The sequence below is a fragment of the Tamandua tetradactyla genome, chromosome 8 (assembly GCF_023851605.1).
Source record: "Tamandua tetradactyla isolate mTamTet1 chromosome 8, mTamTet1.pri, whole genome shotgun sequence".
Classification (NCBI taxonomy): Eukaryota; Metazoa; Chordata; class Mammalia; order Pilosa; family Myrmecophagidae; genus Tamandua; species Tamandua tetradactyla.
Window position 1 is genome coordinate 41,681,156 of NC_135334.1, and position 18,967 is coordinate 41,700,122.

Here is an 18,967-nt window from a genome sequence, read left to right on the forward strand (position 1 = left end):
AAAAAAAAAAAGAAAATTCCTTCTATACTTATTCACCTCCTTATTCTTCAGCAGTGATGCAGAATTACTTTCTCTTCTTCTTAAATCTCGGCTTGAGACTAGCCAGGCACTGACAGGAGTTTCGCTCCTACCTCTTTGAAACTTTCCACGGTAATCATTCAAAAAAAAAAGAAAAAAGAATACTGTACTCTCTCAAAGACTGCTGTGAATAAAATATTTCCCCGTTCTTATATTTTTAAATACTAACAATTTGATTTTAGTAGATAAAGGATGAACAGTACATCATAGACCATGTTCAGTGAACATGGGCTCCCATTTTACCTGGGCATGAACTGTCTGAATTTTGTGCAATCTTGGTGCCCCTCAGTGTTGGTGAGTATCCAAGTCAAACAGACCCATGTTTGAATCCCTTGTTCTTGAAACCTGTTGTTTAACCTGCAGCAACTTAGAAAACACTCTTTCAAATGCTGATTACAGATAACAACGATATCTGCCTTGCATGGTTTGTGTAGGGAGTAAATGAGACTGTAAATGCAAAATAATCGTCACAGAGTACATCCCCAATAAAAGGTAGCCATTTTGTCACTAAATCTACAGGTGTTTATGGGCATTACAAGACCTATCAAACACAACTGAAGTTAACATTTTTCCAAGTGGCTGTTTTCAATTTAAAAACATACAACAAATAACACTGAACATCTGAGGCAATGAATTTTGAAGTGACTTTAGGTATAACTTGTCACCAAAGATATTGTAAGAAAATAATTTTTGATATTTGATTCTAATTCTAGATTAAAAATCTTTTAATTTTATAAAACTACAGCAAACATTTCCTCAAAAGATAGTAGAGGGTGCCAGATTAACTAGTTTGTAGGTAGATTTTAGATTTGATCCCCCAACTTCTTAATTATTTGAAGAGTGTCTATGATTACAAGATGAGTATAAAGAACATAACTAGTACCATTTGAAAGTGTGAGCCAAATGAAATACAAAACAAATACACTGCTGAGATTGATGTAAAACTGGCAAAACTCCCAACTCCAAGCACTTTTATTCACCAAAACTCTTATTTTTCTCATTGACTGATTTTATAACAATCTAAATATGATCTGAACTATTTTTATAAAGTGAATCTTAGAAAAATATAATTAGTATATATCCATGGGGAAAGAGGTTTTATTCTGTTAGAAAATTTAGAATCTCTGCTCTAAGGTACAGAAATGGATATTATCTACTCTATGTTTCACTTTAGAGAATTTAGCCGATATAATAAAATGAAGTGTATATGTATAAATCTTATGCCATTTAACCATATTTACAAAATATCATTCTTTGGGATTATTTGTCAAAACTGAGGAACTAATGATAGATTAGAAACATTAGGTGAATGATAGAGAATAGGTGAATGATAGATTAGAAACATTAGTGGGAAGAGTCACCATGATCCAAATAGGGAGAACAGCAGTTAATTTACCTGAGTAAGTGGAAATAAAAGGCTCATCAAGGTATTGAGCTGGGGGGAAGTTTAGGGGAGCATTTTTACTCCAAAGAAGTTGACAAAGTCAGCATCCTAATGTCTAGCAGGTTAGACACTCAGTTACTATTTACACTGCTACTGTTGATAATGGGGATTTTATCTATTCTGTGTCAATAAATGGAGGGACACTGTGCCCATTGTGGTGGAAAAAGACAAACATCAGTTATGGATACTCACTGAATAGTGAAATAAGGGAGAAAAAAGAAAATCAGGGGAGAAAGGGAAAGGAAGGGAAGGAGGAAATTTTCATCAACTGAATGCCTGTTCTTCCAGGGTTTGTCAGGCTTATTTACGTGGGTTTTCACAAAATCTTCCCAATAGCAGTTGATATTATCATTTTTGTTCTGATGAAAAAATTTAAGCTCTGAAATGTTAAATATGTACAACATTTTACATATATTACCTGCCAAACACATATCAGAATTGTGCTCATCACTGAGGATATAAAGATCATGATACCTTCTTTCAAGGAGCTTTCTGTACAGACATGTGACAATCATAAATAAATAAAGTCTTAAAATTATTGAATAAAAATGGGTTTTGAAGGTAGGTTTTTCTAATAGTAACACAGGTGCTTTTGCACCATGCCACACCACCATCGTAACTGGGAGAAGTAAGGATGTGCTTCCCCTCATTACGTTACTTCACCGTGTCCAGACTGGGAGCAAAGGGTGTGGGCAGATTCAATAGCATATTTTTCTATATTTTCTGAACCTGGTTGTACAAGCCTTGCCTGGATACCCACCTGTGCTGGTCTGAAATTGTTATATACCCCAGAAAAGCCAGGTTCTTTTAATCCAATCTTATGGGTACAGACTCACTGTGGGTAGGACCTTTTTTATTAGGTTGTGTCTGTGGAGATGTGACCTACCCTATTGTGGGTGGTACCTTTTGATTAGATTATTTCTGTGGAGATATGCCCCCCCATTCAAGGTGGGTCTTAGCTTACTGGAGTCCTTAAAACAGCCTACACAGAGAACAGAGAGATGAAATCAGACCGAGATAGTGAAAGAGCCATTTGAAACCAGAAGCCCAGAGAGAAGGAGAGCAGATGTCACCATGTGCCTTCCCATGTGACAGAAAAACCCTAGATTCAACGTGCCTTTCTTGAGTGAAGGTATTCTCTTGTTGGGCTTTAATTTAGATATTTTCATGGGCTTAGGACTATAAATTTGTAACCTAATAAATCCCCTTTGTAAAAGCCAATCCACTTCTAGTATAGTGAATTTCAGCAGCTTTAGCAAACCAAAGCAGGATAAAAAACATCATGAGGTGCTTACTTCTTCAACAAATAATTACATAGACAAAAATTATAACTAGTGCATATTTTGAGATATTGACATATGTTATTTTGGTCTCTCTGAAATGTCTCTCTCCCTTTTCCCATACTTCAGGAGATGGTTAGCTCTCTGTTCACTGCCTTAGGAAAAGTATATCTCAGGTGTTTTAGTTTGTTAAAGCTGTCGAAATGCAAAATACCAAAAAAGGAATGGCTTTTAGGAAGTGAATTTAAGTTGCAAGTTGACAGTTCTACGTGCAAATGTCCAAATTAAGGCACCGATAAGAGGTTACTTCACTCAAGAAAGGGTGATGCTGTCAGGAATACTTCTGTCAGCTGGGAAGGCATGTGGCTGGCGTCTGCTAGGGGCTTTGGCTTCTGGGCACCTCTGTCAGCTGGGAAGGCACATGGCAATGTCTGCTAGCTTTCTCTCTTGGCTTCTCATTTCATAAGGATTCCCTAGAGGTATTTTCCTTCTGCATCTCCAAAGGTCTCTGGCTGTACAGGCTCTGAAGTTTTCTTTAAAATGCTTCCCTCTTAAAGGACGCCAGTAAACAACCCCACCTTGAATGAATGGAGACACATATCTATGGAAACCACCTAAACAAAAGGTCCCGCTCACAAATGGGTAGATACATCCCCATGGAAATAACTTAATTAATAGATCCCACATAACAATATTGAATGAGGATTAAAGAACACAGCTTTTCTAGGGTACACAATAGTTACAAACCAGCACAGAGTGAAAACAGAACGACCTTTAATTTTTTGTGCCTTTTGTTTCCCTAAAGAACAAAACGGGGTGCACATATACTCAAGTATTTTGGAAAGGGGATGTTGTTTCCCAACACAACCCCTATCTCTTGACTAGAATGAGACTCTCCAAGGTTAGAAGAATAAGGGAAAGAGAATGAAACCTACTGTGGGGCCATCCCATAGCAGCATTGTTGAAAGAAGATAAGTCTTCGAAGAGAAGCAGCATGTGGTACACTTGGACACACATTAAACAGACAGAACTGTAAAATATTTTTATTTAGCACTGAAGCAATGGAGACTAAATAGGTCTTCTAGGTCAGAACAATGAAACAAGTACTAAACAGTTCTACATACACACCCACTTAGACGATGTGCTCAGCGTAAGTCCAGGATCTCATAGCACAACTTTGGGAAGTAACCAAAGGGAACAGCCTAAGATTTGCACAAGCCAAGCAGTAAATGGAACTCAGAGATAAAGAAGCTGAGCAATATGGCTTATTATGTTAATTTTAGCATAATAAATTAAATGTAGTAGGGGCTCTAAATCTCATTCTTCCACATTGAATAGCCGCTATAATCTCTTTTTGTCTTATTTCTCATGTTGCTACTCTACTTTGTGCCTACCCAAGCAAGTCTTCCCTAGAATGCTGATTCCTTATATTCTTGGGCTTAAATATATTTGCAGAAAAGACTGAGCCTTTGTAATTATACTAAGAAGGATTCCTTCCTTCAATCTGAGCTGCAAAACACCTCATGATACTATGACCCAAGAATCATATGACTGTGTGAGAGATGTTACAGCTTATCTCAAACTTTCTGCTCTGAGTGATCTGTGCTAAGCAGATTTTCCTTATCTTGTTTGTATTGCTTTCCTGGTGCTAAAGCAGATACCATATCATGGGTTGGCTTAAACAATGGAAGTTTATTAGTTCAGTTTTCAGAGACTTGCTTTCTCCTGGGGTCGTATCTTCTGGCTGGCTGGCACTCTTGGGGCTCCTTAACTTTTCCATCACACAGCAACACGCATGACAGAGTCTTTTCCTTTCTCTTTTGGGTTTGGTTGACTTCTATTTTCTTGCTTCTCCCATGGCTTCTTCTCTGTGCTCAATTCCCTTTGCTTATAACGATTTCAGATGTACTGGATTAAGCTCCAACTTCATTTAGTTTGGGCACACTCTAACATCTTCAAAGGTACTATTTATAGGACCAGGGGTTGGGGCCTCAATTTGCCTTTTGTGGAGGATATTATTCAATTTCCAACCTTCCTCACTGGAATAAAATGGAAAAAGCATTTCCCTGTCTATACATTTTAGAACAGAGTGAGGCCTTTTACTTTGGGTCCAAATGAAAACAGATCATGTTTCATAAAAAACATGAATGCAATAATTTTGGTGAAACTTTGAGAAACTTCTTCCTGGCAGCAGTACCACAACTCTGAGGTTTTATAATTTAATCATGCAATACCCAATATATGGACTCTTGAAGCATTAGATTCATTCTTTTCCATTTACTGGGTGCTCAGGATTGAGCAACCAATAAGAAAATACACTTCAGGAAAGCAGTCTTTATAGAATCAACAGCTAAAATATGAATATACTCACAGGAAAATGGCTGATTCAAAGCTTTTTCTAAAGACGAACAAGCTCATAATCCATCTAAACAGCTACAGTGCCCACATATAGCCATCCTATTTTTCTCCCATAGCAGCTAAATTTGTCCACATCTGGTTCTTGCTAAGTCACATGGGGATGCCTTGCAGCTGCTACCCACTTCCAGAACACCAATACTCACACCCAGGGTGCTACCTCCTGATGCATCCATAACGTCCTTCTTTGTCATAGGCACATTGCTGTAATCTGTCAGGATGACTGGCTAGTATACTTTGGAGCACAGGACCTTCTTTGCCTGTTTCCAAAGAGCTCTGCTTGTTCCCAGAGCCCTATGGAGTTGTGGGCTTAGTTACATTAGATTTTATCACTTCAACCATAGATATGCAAACCCAGGCCATGGAGCTTGAGAGGCAATAGCAGCGATGTCACCCATTCTTTCCTTTTGTTTTCTTTTCTAGTCTGTTCATCCCAAGCAAGATTTCATTCCTTCCCGATCTTCAAAACAGTAGCGTATCTAAACAGAGTACGGCAAGGGTACAAACAGAGGTAGGGAAGTATCCTATTACGTTCATAAGTTTGTTTCAAAAACTAAATAAAGAAACTGTACCTTTTATAAAAAGCTTCTTGTTTCTTTTCATATCTATGCATTTCAGGGGATATCACTGGTAAAAGACTGATGATTTTTGGCCACATCTCTAGGTTGATTTCTATTTTCTTTTTTATTCTTTAGTTTTTTCTCATATTTTATAGTTAGCAGGTATTAACTTTTTAAAAACATTTTATTGTATAGTATAACACATATACAAAACAAAAAATAAAAAAAGCAATAGTTTTCAAAGCACTGTTCAAAAAGTGTGTTTTGAAGAGAGCTACCATAGGATTCTCTTGTATTTTTCCTTCTAGCTGCTCCAGAATATAGGAGGCTAAAGAGGTTAAATACTTTTTTTATCATCACTATCAACTTTTTTCCTCCTTTTTTTTTTGTGAACAATAACATATATACAAAAAAAGCCATAAATTTCAAAGCACAGAACCACAATTAGTTGTAGAACACATTTCAGACTTTGACATGGGTTACAATTTCACAATTTTGGGTTTTTACTTCTAGCTGCTCTAAAATACTGGAGACTAAAAGAGGTTCCAATTTAATGATTCAGCATTCATACTCATTTGTTAAGTCCTATCTTCTATGCATAATTCTACTATCATTTTTTATCTTTCCATACCCCTCTTTGGGGTCATTTGGGCTATGACAATTCTAAATTTTTGATACTGGAAGGGTCTGTCACTAATATGAGGTAGGGAGATGGAATCATCTGATGTTCCTATAGAGACGCTGGGCCAGGTTTCAGGATTTTTCTGGACCAGGGACCCCTCTGGAGGTTGTAGGTTTCAGGAAAGTTACTCTAGTGCCTGGAACTCTTCAGGAATCTTATATATTACCCTAGGTATTCTTTAGGATCAGCTGGGATGGTCCTGGTTAGGGGTTGGCAGGTTATGATAGGTAGAAGGTCTACCTGAAGCTTGGTAAGAGCAACCTCCAGAGTAGCCTCTGGACTCTATCTGAATTCTGCCACCGATATTTTAGTGATTATACTTTTCCCCCCTTTTGGTCAGGATAGAATTGTTGATCCCATGGTGCCAGGGTTGATTCATCCCTGGGAGTCCTTTTCCTTATTGCCAGGGAGACTTTCACCCTTTGAGACTTTCACCTACGTCCTACATAGCGGGGAGGACAAAGATTTCACTTGCAGAGTTGGGCTTAGAGGGACTGAGGCCACATTTGAGCAACAACAGAGGTCCTCCAGAAGTGACTCTTAGGTGTGCCTATAGGTACTCTAAGCTTCTCTGCTACCTACATAAGCTTCACAAGAGTAAGCCTCATGATCGAGGGGATGACCTGCTGATCTGAGTCCCTAAAGTCTGACACAGTATCAGGGGATTCCCTTATGGTGTAAGGTTTAATAGTTCTCTATTCTTTCTCCCCTCCCTCAGGGGACTTTGCCAATACTTTTTGATTCTCTGTTTAATATAATCTAGGATGTTTCCAGACATTACAATAATCTATACAGGATGTAAGGACTTTTTTCTTATTCTGTGCTCCCTGTGTTTCAGTTGTTCAAATAAGCTATACAGATAGGTTGAATTAGATCATGCACTACAGAAAATTTCAGTTCCAGGTCAAATTAAGCTTTCTTCCATTGGTATCAAAGAGTATGTGTGGTTCTAAAATATAGACAGTTTTCCTTACCCCTATGTTCTGAATTACTTTAACCCCAACATGTTCGACTTCATTCTTATCTCTAAATATCAGGTTAGGCTTCATTCTTATCTCTAAATATCAGGTTATATATATAAAACAGCCTCTCAAAACCAGAAGTAATAATCACCACTCCAGACTTAATTTATCTGCTCTAAAAGCTTACAATCTAGGCCTCTGTTTTCTTATAAGCATTTTAAAAAGTGACCATGCCATTTTTGTTATTGGCTTATTTTGTCTCACCAAATGTCCCACATGTTTATTCACATCACTGCATGCCTCATTCATTCACATCATTCACCAATTTACTTCTCCATCAGTGCATTCTCAACCACCTGCATTCATTGGGCATCATGTAGAAGGCCCAAAGTCCAGTCCATCAACATTCTCAATTTTAGATAATTCCATTGTTCCCAAGAGACAGAAAACCAATAAACACACCCTCACCAAATAGGAAATCTAACCCTCCTCTTAACTCTTGTCCCTCACCCCATTATTTACCTCTGCTGTTGCTGTGGTAGTGCTGATAGTTTCTTTCTGAATATAGCTCATAGCATGCAATAGCAATTTTCCCCCTGTACCATGGACTTAAATACTCATTGTACAAGAATCATATCTTTGAAGTAATTCTTATGAGAACTAATTAATATTTTAATGTGAATCAGTGCTCCTTGATTGGGAGCATAAACATTTATGATTGTTGTATCTTCTTGGTGAATTGACCCTTTAATTAGTATATAGTGTCCTTCTTTGTCTCTTATGATGTCTTTACATTTAAGGTCTATTTCGTCAAATATTTGTATAGCTCTCCTTCTGCTTTCTTTTGGTTACAACTTGCATGGAAATTCGTTTTCCATTCTTTCAGTTTCAATCTATTTGTATCCTTGTGCCTAGTAAGCACTATATAGCTGCGTTATGTTTCTTAATCCATTCTGCCAATCTGTATCTTTTAACTGGTAAATTTAGTCCATTAACATTCAAAGTTATTACTGAAAAGGTGCTTCTCAATTCCACCATCTTATATTTTTATTTTATGTGTCAGACCTATATATCCTTTTCCTTCTTTCTCTTTGCATTATTTAAATTACCCTTAGAGGTACTCTTCAATTCTGTGCCCTCCTCCAGACCTTCCTCTCCTGTCTTTGTTTTCAGCTGGGAGAACTCCTTTTAGTATTTCATATAGGGCCGGTGTCTTGTTGACAAATTCTTTCAGAACTTCTATCTGTGAAAACTTTAATCTCTCTCTCAATTTTGAAGGACAATTTTGCTGGGTACAGAATTCTTGGCTGGAAGTCTTTCACTTTCATAATCTTGAATATATCATACCACTGCCTTTTCACCTCCAGGGTGCTAGTTGAGTAGTCTGAATTCAGTCTTATTTGATTTCCCTTGTATGTAGGAGATTGTTTTTCTCTTGCCGCTTTCACGATTTTCTGCTTCTCTTCAACATTTGACAGACTGATTAGTATGGGCCTTGGGGAAGGCCTATTTGGATTTATCCTGTTTGGAGTTCTTTGGGCTTCTTTGACTTGTATATTTATATCCTTTAAGAGGGTTGGGAAGTTTTCCCCCATTATATCCTCAACTACTCTTCCTAGCCCTTTACTCCTCTCTTGCCCTTCTGGGACACCAATGATTCTTACATTTGTGCACTTTGTTTTGTCTATCATTTCCCTGGGTTCCCACTCAATTTTTTCCATCTTTTTTTGCCATTTGCTGTTTTGAGTCTTTGAAGTCAATTATGCTGTCCTGTATATCACTTATTCTTTCTTCTGTTTCTTCATATCTGGTGTTGCATGCCTCTAGTATGTTTTTTATTTGGCCCACAGAGTCTTTAATCTCTGTGATTTCCACTGTTTTTCTATTTATTCTTTCAAATTCTTCTTTGTGCTCCTCTACTGTCTTCTTGATTTCTTTTATGTCATTTGCTATCCCACTTATTTTATTAAGTAGAGTTGTATGAACATCTTTGATTAGTTGTTCCAATGTCTGTGTCTGCTCTGGTGTTTTAATTTGGTCATTTGGCAGGGCTATATCTGTCTGCATTATGATATGCTTAGTGATCTTCTGCTGTCTTTGTCGCATTTAAATATCTTGATTGATTTACTTTGGGAGTTGATTTCTTTCAGTAGTCTAAGGCATTGTGTTTGTGGGATGGTTGCACAGCACGGAGTGGGGATTGGGGTGAAGCACTCAGTATGGTGATTTGTTTCAGGGCAAGTATAGGCACAGATTGCGGATGTTACACTGATGTTTGTGAACGTGGGTGCCCAGCAACCAGGGAGGATGTAGTTGTGCGGGTGCACCAGTCTGGGGGGTGTAATCCTGGTGTGCGCTAATCTAAGGCATGGGGCCCTTTGTGAGCGTGCATAGAGTTGTGGTAGTAAGTTGGCATTACGCCTTCATGGACTGGGGGCAGATGTGACCCAACTGCACAGGTCAGCACTTTCTCAGAGTTGGGAAGTTAGGCTGAGAGCTCTGTGCCTGCATGGTTCTAGGACTGCCGTAAAGTATGGTTCCCAGAGCTGAATGATGTGATTGGGGGCCCGTGAGCATGCGTGGGCCTGGGAGTGCCATAAATGGATGTGCTGAGCTCAGGGAGGGTGGGGTGAGGTTGTGCAACAGTACAAGTGGAGCCAGGTGTAGCCTAGGTACAGAGGTTCGTGCCCACAACCTTCATGCACTGGCAACAGCCTGGAGGGAACAGGGAGGGGGAGGTAGTGCTCCGGAGGGGTGCAGGAGAGGTGAGTTTTGCTTCATTTGGGGTGGGGCTATGGGGCAGGTACATGCACTGGGGGCTGGTGGTGTAGGGGCACCCGGAGCATGGGGAATGGGAGGGGTGACGGGGTTCAGGTGCTTGGGGTGCGGGGTGAGTCGCCGGTCAAGGGGCTGCGCTGGTGAGGGTAGCGTGCCCAAGGAACAAGACCTGGCTTACTTCCTAGTCTTGTGTTCCTTTCCATGCACTCCCATGGGCTCCATGGCTCTGCATCTCCACACTAGGCTCCAGCTTTCTGCCTCTCAGTTCTTCAACCTCTGCAACCAGGGCTGCCACATGTGGGACAGAAGTCTCTCCCAAGTCAGTTGTACCCCGAATTGCTGCCTCAGTTGCCCTCATGTCCCTTCTCTAGCTTTTCAGTGGAGCAGCACTAATCTTGAGCTATTCTAGTTGGCCATCTTCCTGGAAGTCCAGGTATTAACTTTTATGATAAGAAAAATGTCATAAATAAGAAGAAACTGAATCTTCTCAGCCAACTATTTCTTGGTACTCTGTCTCTGTGATGTGGGGCAAGGAAGGTGATATCTGCTCTTCCCCTGATAAATGCCCTATGAAGCTCTGAAACAAGAGTATTTCCAATGAGTAGACTCACAGTTTGAGCTCATGAGACATTTTCTCAAGAAAACTGTCTGTCCTGGGCTGTGGTGTGCCAAACGTTCCGGCCACTGGCATTTTCCAAAGTTCTAGAACACTACCTCACTTATTTGAAATAAACTTTAGCAGGCATTTCCAGTATTTCATCTGCTTGTTCTTCTCAGGTTCCCTAATTCCAATTCAGTATACAGGAATTTTTTAAATTACTTGTCGTCTCTCCTCTGTATATCCTCTACAGGTGAGTGTGAACTCACGTTCTCAGAACAATGCTAAGTCAATGTATCTTGATATTTCCGTGCTGTATGCCAAAAATTATAAATGTGAAAAATGTGAATGACTCATTATTACAGTAAATTTACTATATATAAAAAAAGACAATTTTAACATGTTCCATGTAATCATGAAAGTACTATTGTAGGTAGTCTCCTGTACGTGGTTTTCTTGCTTGTCTTAATTGATTTTATTTTTGACTCTAAAGTTTATTTGATATTTTGTATTTGGCTGAAGTAAGTGATTTGAGCTATAGCAATGGTGACCCATACATCCAATAATCAAATATAATAAAGATTTCATTTATTAAAAGCAATTTGTTAAATATATAGTCAAATGCAGTTTAAAATCTAGGCCCTGTTAGAATTTTCCAGTAAATAAATTCACAAATCATAACACATCTCCATCTGATCATATGTTTCAATCTGAAGTGTGGAAGATGTGGCCACAATAGCCTCTCCTGGGTGTGTCCCACTGGAACTATCTACCATTATTTCCTCACATGAATTTGGGATCCAGGCATTGGCAAGTCTCTGAAGCATCATTTTTCTCTTTCATACCTTTGTATATGTTCTTTTCTTTCCTTGTAGCATCCTCCTCTTATTTCCTCTTTTGCCTCTTCACAAATTTCAAGGTAGAATTCTTTCCATTCTTCTCTACCACACTTCCTATAGCTCTCCATCATAGCCCTCATTACATTGCTCTAATTTTCATATATGTCCAAATATTTGAAAGTGGCTTTATATAATTTAACCTCTCAGAAAAGAAAGTGCCACTTGCATTGCTGAGTAACTCTAAAATTATCTAAGTGACAAAGTGTTCTTGGTGGAGGACACTCTAGTCTGAACATTTCAATTGATGCTAATTTGTGGTGTTTATATATTTCAACTGATTGGGAAAAAAAAGGAGTATAAAATATAATTCAGAATTATTAATCATTCCTGAAGTAGAGCCTTGCAATTGCAAATACTAGAAGTTGTAAACAAACCTTAAAAATACCTTTTATTCTTAATTGAGAAATCTTGACACACATTCATTCTATACATGTTGTACCAACAACAGCTCACAATATCATCACACAGTTGTGTATTCATCACCATGATCATTTATTTAGAACATCTGCATCATTCCAGAAAAAGAAATAAAAAGAAAAAAGAAAAAAATTCATATATATCATACACCTTACCCCTCCCTCTCATTGACAGCTAGTGTTTCCATCTACCCAACTTGTTTTACCCTCTGTCCCCCCTATTATTTATTTATATCCATATTTTTCACTCATGTGTCCATATCCTGGATATAAGGAGCATTAGACACAAGGTTTTCACAACCACCCAGTCACATTGTAAACATTATTTCTTTATACAATCATCTTCAAGAATCAAGGCTTTTGGAACACAGCTCAACAGTTTCAGGTACACCCCTCTAGCCACTCCAATACACCATAAACTAAAAAGGGATTTCTATATAATGCATAAGAATAATCTCCAGGATAACCTTTTGACTCTGTTTGAACTCTCTCAGCCAATGAAACTTTATTTTGTCTCATTTCTGTCTTTCCCTTTTGGTCAAGAAGGGTTTTTCAATGCTTGCCTTCCATACAGGAGACCTGGGTTTGATTCCCAAACCATGCAGCAGCCCCCTCCACCACCCCCCCCACACACAAAAAAACCTTTTAATAGGACTAGCATAGTTGATTGTATGAAGATCACAAACATATATCTACAGAATGAACAGGGGGAAAATGTACTATAAAGAAGGTGAAAATTTCTACCTCATGCATGAACTCCCCCCAAAATGATGTATCTTATCAATTTATACATAAGTAAAGATACACTCTGAAAAACTGTGTTAGGGATTGAAAAAAGCTCTATTGAGGACAAAAATACTGTTAAATATACATACAGAAAGTATGAAAAAGTTCGATTAGTAAAAGTAAATAGGGAGAAAAAATTCTAAGTACATTATATATGCATAAGATCTTAAACATGAATTCATAATTCAATTGATAAACTCAAATATTATAGGTAGATATTTTGACCATTGCATTACATTGTTAAAAACTTCCATATTCAAATTTCATTTGGAAAAAAACTTACATTTAATATAATAGATTACCATATAATTTATTGTTCAAACAAGGACATTTTTGAGACTATAAAGGAAAGTATAAATAAGTGAAACAGGAAACATGTATATGCCATCAGTGTCTTAAGCAAACCAAGACATATGGTCACCCATGTATTTATTTATATCTTTTCGTCCTTGACTAAGACCACATATTGCCTATTTCTATATCTTCTGCCTACTAAGGGGTCCTGCAGGGCAAGGTGGGGGGGGGGGGGGGGAGGCTAGTCAAGTGTTTAAACTAATAAAAACAAAATAATTCATTAAACTATGAAAAAAGAATTTCACACACACATACTAATTTTATACAAATAGCCAAATACCACTAGAATATGTTTTTATGCAATTTCTGTCCCTTAAAAATACATATTTATAAGTTGAGTAAATAGTGAGAAAATGTTGGTCAAAAATAAAATCAATTGAGACAAGCAAGAAAACCACGTACAGGAGACTACCTACAATAGTACTTTCATGATTACATGGAACATGTTAAAATTGTCTTTTTTTATATATAGTAAATTTACTGTAATAATGAGTCATTCACATTTGGAGGCTTAATTTAGAAAAGCTGGGGAAAAAAGATACATAGGTTTCTTTTTATCCTTGAGACTACAGATTTAGATAAAAGATATCAAGGCTTAAATGGTAAGAAAGATAGCTTAGATTGGGAGAACATAAGGTTAGAAATGTTTAAAGTTCAGAATAACAGAAAATGGAAAGTTTTAAGGAGATAATTAAAACTCAGAAAATATGGGACAGAGCCTGCAGCTATGAAAAGGACAGAGGACAACTGACAGGTGGAAGAAAGATAAACAAGCCAATATTTAGAAAAGTAAAGATCAGATTGATGAAATGGTACTTAGCTAGAAATTGTAAGTCTTTGTTTCTTTTTATCTTTGCTCTAAGTTATATACGCCTTTCTTTAGAAGTAGAAAGTAGAAAGCGTACTAAATTCACACATCTATGTACAAAAGAGAACACAGTAAGAGTATTAAACAATAGTTCTCTACTTCTTTAATTTTTCTTCTAAAGAAAGTAAAACCTCGGCTTCTGGTAAATCACTTTGCCCTCCTTACTAACCTAGTAGCCAATATAGGTCCTAGGAAGAGTTTAAATTTTTCTGTAGAATTGTCTGAGCAACCTTAAATCCTCATCAGTAATACAAATATCACGGTACTATTCTTAATTTCTATTGATATAAGAACAGAGTCTTAACTTGGCTCATTGACAATCAATACAAAATCATTTGACTCCCAAATAAATTGGGAAGAATCCTCAGAAGTTTAAATTAAACTGTAAGTTCAGATCAATTAATAAAATTCCCTAAAGACAACATAATAAGTATTATTAAGATGTGTAGATAAAATTTCAAAATACAATAAAAAAAATTCTGCATTTTCTTCTTAGTCACTGAAATTTTTAAGGAAAGCCACCCTCTTTGCCCAAAGGATTCTTTCAGATCTTTAAGTTGTAGACTCCCAGGAAGTCATAATGCTTATTATAGAACACTATAAAGCTGTGATATATTAAAAATAAAAAAACAAAATCATTAAACATCAGACAATATGTTACTAGAGAAAAAAGAAAAATAACTTTTTTACATAAAATGTAGAAAATTTCATATTTGTTATTTTTTTCCTTGAAATTGGAGTGAGACGAGATAGCAAGTATTCAACTGAATACAGGAGAAATAGGCCTAGCTCTTAAAATACGAGTTTGGTGTTATGCTCTCTGATTAACAAATAATTTTGAAATTAGAATTGCTAAGAGGAATCTAAAAAGACACAGGCCCCCTACATCTGAGAAGAACAAATACCAGAGAAGTCAAAGTATTTGAAGTATAGAGCAGCAGTCAGAATACAGTAGTAATTGTGGTTGGCAAATAAGCAACAGCGAGAGGAGGGCGGATGGACTGCCAAGTAAGGCACGGGCAGGGTTCTAAAAGGAAGATCCACTTAGGCATAAAGAAGAATGCAATGGAAAAATGTAAACATAACACTGGAAGACCTAGTCAAAGAGCAAAGTCTAAGGATGGGATTGACAAATTTATGAGATTATGAGTTGAGATTCAAGGATTATTTAATTCAATCCTTTCTTTTTATACATAAGAGAGGCACAGAAATTTTAACTTGCCTAAGGTCATATAGGCAGTTAATTATATATTTAACCCTAAAATCTGGGTTCCCTCATTTCTAAAATTTTTAAGAAATTATCATGAGATAAAATGTTTGGGTAGACAGATAATGGTTTAAGGCCCAAGGAACAAAATATTTTTATGAATCAAAAGGTTGTATAAATAGTCTCAACAATATATTTTTCTTTTCCTTTCTTTCTGATTTCCTTTTGCTTTCCAAGAGACATATTCTCAAACTGACACATTTCATACACAAAAACTCATGTTTATAATATAGAAATGAGAATACTCAGCTACCTTTTTAAAAAGTAAGAAAAAAAGGCTAATGTATAAAGACTTTCATACAGTCACCACAACGCTGAAGAATTATATTTAAAGTTTGAAATTTAAAAAATCAGTCAGACACTGACTTCCATTTGCAGTAATGACAGAGTAGTATGTAGGAGACCAATTCTTACACATATAACAATTATAAACTCTGGACAAAATACAAAAAACAACTATTTAAAGGCAGCAGAAGACATAGGCCATAAATACGTCCAAATTAAGGTATCCAGAGAAAGATACCTTTGCTCAAGGAAGGCCGATCTAGAAAGGTATGTGGCTGGCATCTGCTGGTCCTTGTTCCCAGTTTGTTGCTTCCAGCTTCCGATGCCAGTGGTTTCCTCTTTGAGCATCTGTGGGCCTTCACTTAGTTCCTCCAGAACACAATTCTGGGTCTTGCTGACTTAGCATTTCATGGGAAGACACATGCTGATGTCTGCTGGGCTCTGCCCTTGAATAGGCATCTGCTCTCTCTATCAGCACTCCAAGCATTTCCAAACATCTATGTCTCTGTCAGCTCTGAAGCAACTGTTCTCCAAGTCTGCATCTGAGGTTTCTTCAAAATGTTTACCCTTTTAAAGGACTCTAGTAAACTAATCAGACCCAGCTTGAATAGGTGGAGTCACATCTCCATCTAATTAAAAGGTCACACCCAAAACTTGGCATGCCACATCTCTATGGAGATAATCTAATCAAAAGTTTCCACCCTATAATGTTGAATCAGGATTAAAAGAAATGGCTCCCCACAAGATTGCATCAGGATTAAAACATGGCTTCTCTGGGGGTACATAATAGTTTCAGACCCACACAGCAAGTAAGTTCCCTGCTAGCAGAATTGGTAATCTTCAGATGAATAAAATAGAATGATGAATCTCTACAATGTATCATTCACAATGTGCAGAAGTCAATGAAAAATTACTAGGTATGCAAAGAAGGAAATGAGATACAGAGTCAAGGAAAAAGTAAGTAAAAAGCTCAGTCAAGATGACCCAGCTGTTGGAATTAGTACAGAAAAGACTTTACAACAGCTGCTCTACATATATTTAAGGAATAAAGGAAAATATGGTCATAAAGATTAAACAAATTGGATATCTTAAAAGATAAATGAGAACTACATAAGCAAACCAAATGGAAATTACAGTACATTGAAAACTACAGTATCTAAAATAAAAAGTTAGTTGGATAGATTTGATAGAAGATTGGATATATAATAAGCAAGGCAGAGAATTTGAAAACCATATTAATATAAATTATCCAACCTAATGACAAACAGAAAATAGACTGAAGAAGAAATGAATAGAGTTTTAATGACTTGAGAAATACTCTGAAAGACTCTAATACATATGTAATTATATTTCCAAAATAGGAAGCAAACAGAGTCAGGACAGAAAAATTCTTAAAGAAATAATGATCAAATTTTCCCCAAATTTTGCTGAATAAACAAACTTATAGATACTGAAGGTCAGAAAACCACACAAAATGAAATTATTAAGTTAAGAACACAGGTTATCAGGGGATAGAAAAAGGGTAGAGATTGGACATGTGATGCTGAAACAGTACAGAATGTTCAACAGGACTGATTATATACACCCAGAAATTGATAGCACAATACTATTCTGATGACAGCATAATACTGTAAGTACACTGAATGGAGCTGAGTGTGAGTATGGTTGAGGGAAGAAGGCTGACGGCATATATGACACTAGAAGGAAAGATAGAGGATAAAGACTGAGACAGTATAACTTAGGAATGCCTAGAGTGAACAATGATGGTGATAAAACGTACAAATATAAGAATGTTTTTGCATAAGGGAGAACAAATGAATGTCAGCATTGCAAGGTATTGAAAATGGGATGTAAGGGAAAAAAAAACAATGCATATTAGGGTTGGTAATTAACAGTAGCATTGAAATATGCTTCCACAGAACGGAACAAATGCAATATGCCAAAGCTCAATGTCAATAAGTGGGGGGTATGAGGAAGGGGTTATTGGATTCTTTGCAGAAGAAATGGAAATGTCCTCATATAGACTGTGGTGGTGAAGGCATGGCTATGTATCAGGAACCACTGATTTTTTACTTAGGTTGAATTGTATGATGTGTGCATAAAACTGTTTAAAAATGAACAGAGATATACAAGTGCTGGAGAAAATGTAGAGAGAGAGATGTACCTATTCACTGTTGGTAGGGAAGTAGAGAGGTTTGGCGAGGGCAGTGTGGTGGTTTCACAGGAGGGTAGGGGTGGGGTTGAGTATAATCCTGCAACCCTGTAGTTCGATGTACACTTGGAGGAAGTGAGAGCGGGACACAGATAGACATTTGCAGACTGTGTTTATGGCAGCAGTGTTCCAAATTTGTAATGTATGGAGATAACCTAATGGTACATGAGTGAAGAATGGAAGGGAGAATGTGGTGTATACATACAATGACTTAATTGAGTGGCTACAAGAAGGAATGAAGTTATGAGGCCTGCACGGAGGTGAATGAAACTTGAGGACAATATGTTGAATGAAATAAGCCCAAAATGAAAAGACAAATATTGAAAAGACAAATATTATTATACCTCACTAATTTGGACTGTGATGTGAAAACTCTGACAACTGAATTCAAAAACATAGATTATCAGATGAAGGTCTATTATAAAGGTTCCTAGAGTATAAGCTCTTACAGCAGTCACATCTATTCCAGAGTTGTAACTGTTTTTTCTAAATTCTGAGATGCTGAGCTCTCTGTGTATAATCTGCATCTGTGACACCTGAGACTCAGTGCTAGAGTTCTGCAGCTATGAAAATCAACATTACCCTATATAGCAACTGTTAAAAACGAATGAAGCTGGGGGTGTGAGGGTAGTTCAGTGGTAGAATTCTTGTCTGCCATGTGGGAAATCGGTTTCGACTGCCGGCCCATGCACATATCAAAAACCAACCAACAAAAACCAACCAACAAAAATTCAACAAATGGTGCTGTAAGAACAGGATACTCATGAGGAAAAAGAATGAAATGTGACCCCCGTCTTATAGCATACAAAAAAAAAAAAGGATGAAGCTGATCTGGGTAGGATTAAGGTAAAACAGACTAAACAGTAAATGATGATATTGACCGTCAACTTCTGTGTGAGATCAAAGGAAGAGGTGTTTATTTGGCATAAAATTTGTATTTTCAGTAGCACACTATCAATCTAACTTGTATGGTCAGCTTATTCGAACACAACGATTACACGGAATCATGGATAGGGAATGATATCCTGTTTGTTTGTACAGGCTGGTGTGATGGCCAATATATCCTGTAGTAATCTGGGCAGA

At 37.2% G+C, this 18,967-nt stretch overlaps 1 pseudogene across 7 annotated transcripts in view; it reads right to left on the bottom strand.

Annotated features, from left to right (window-relative positions):
• Window positions 1-18,967, bottom strand: part of LOC143644321 (ribose-phosphate pyrophosphokinase 2 pseudogene) — a 200,476-nt pseudogene that overhangs the window by 142,977 nt on the left and 38,532 nt on the right. Inside the window, exon 1 of one of the 7 annotated variants that reach the window (XR_013156610.1) lies at window positions 37-156. The exons of 4 other annotated variants lie outside the window; for them this stretch is intronic. The product of XR_013156610.1 is annotated as a ribose-phosphate pyrophosphokinase 2 pseudogene, transcript variant X5 (transcript). Of the gene's footprint in view, window positions 1-36; window positions 157-345; window positions 445-5,382; window positions 5,697-18,967 lie in introns of those variants that run through there. 2 more of the 7 variants (XR_013156614.1, XR_013156613.1) reach the window with 2 other exon arrangements.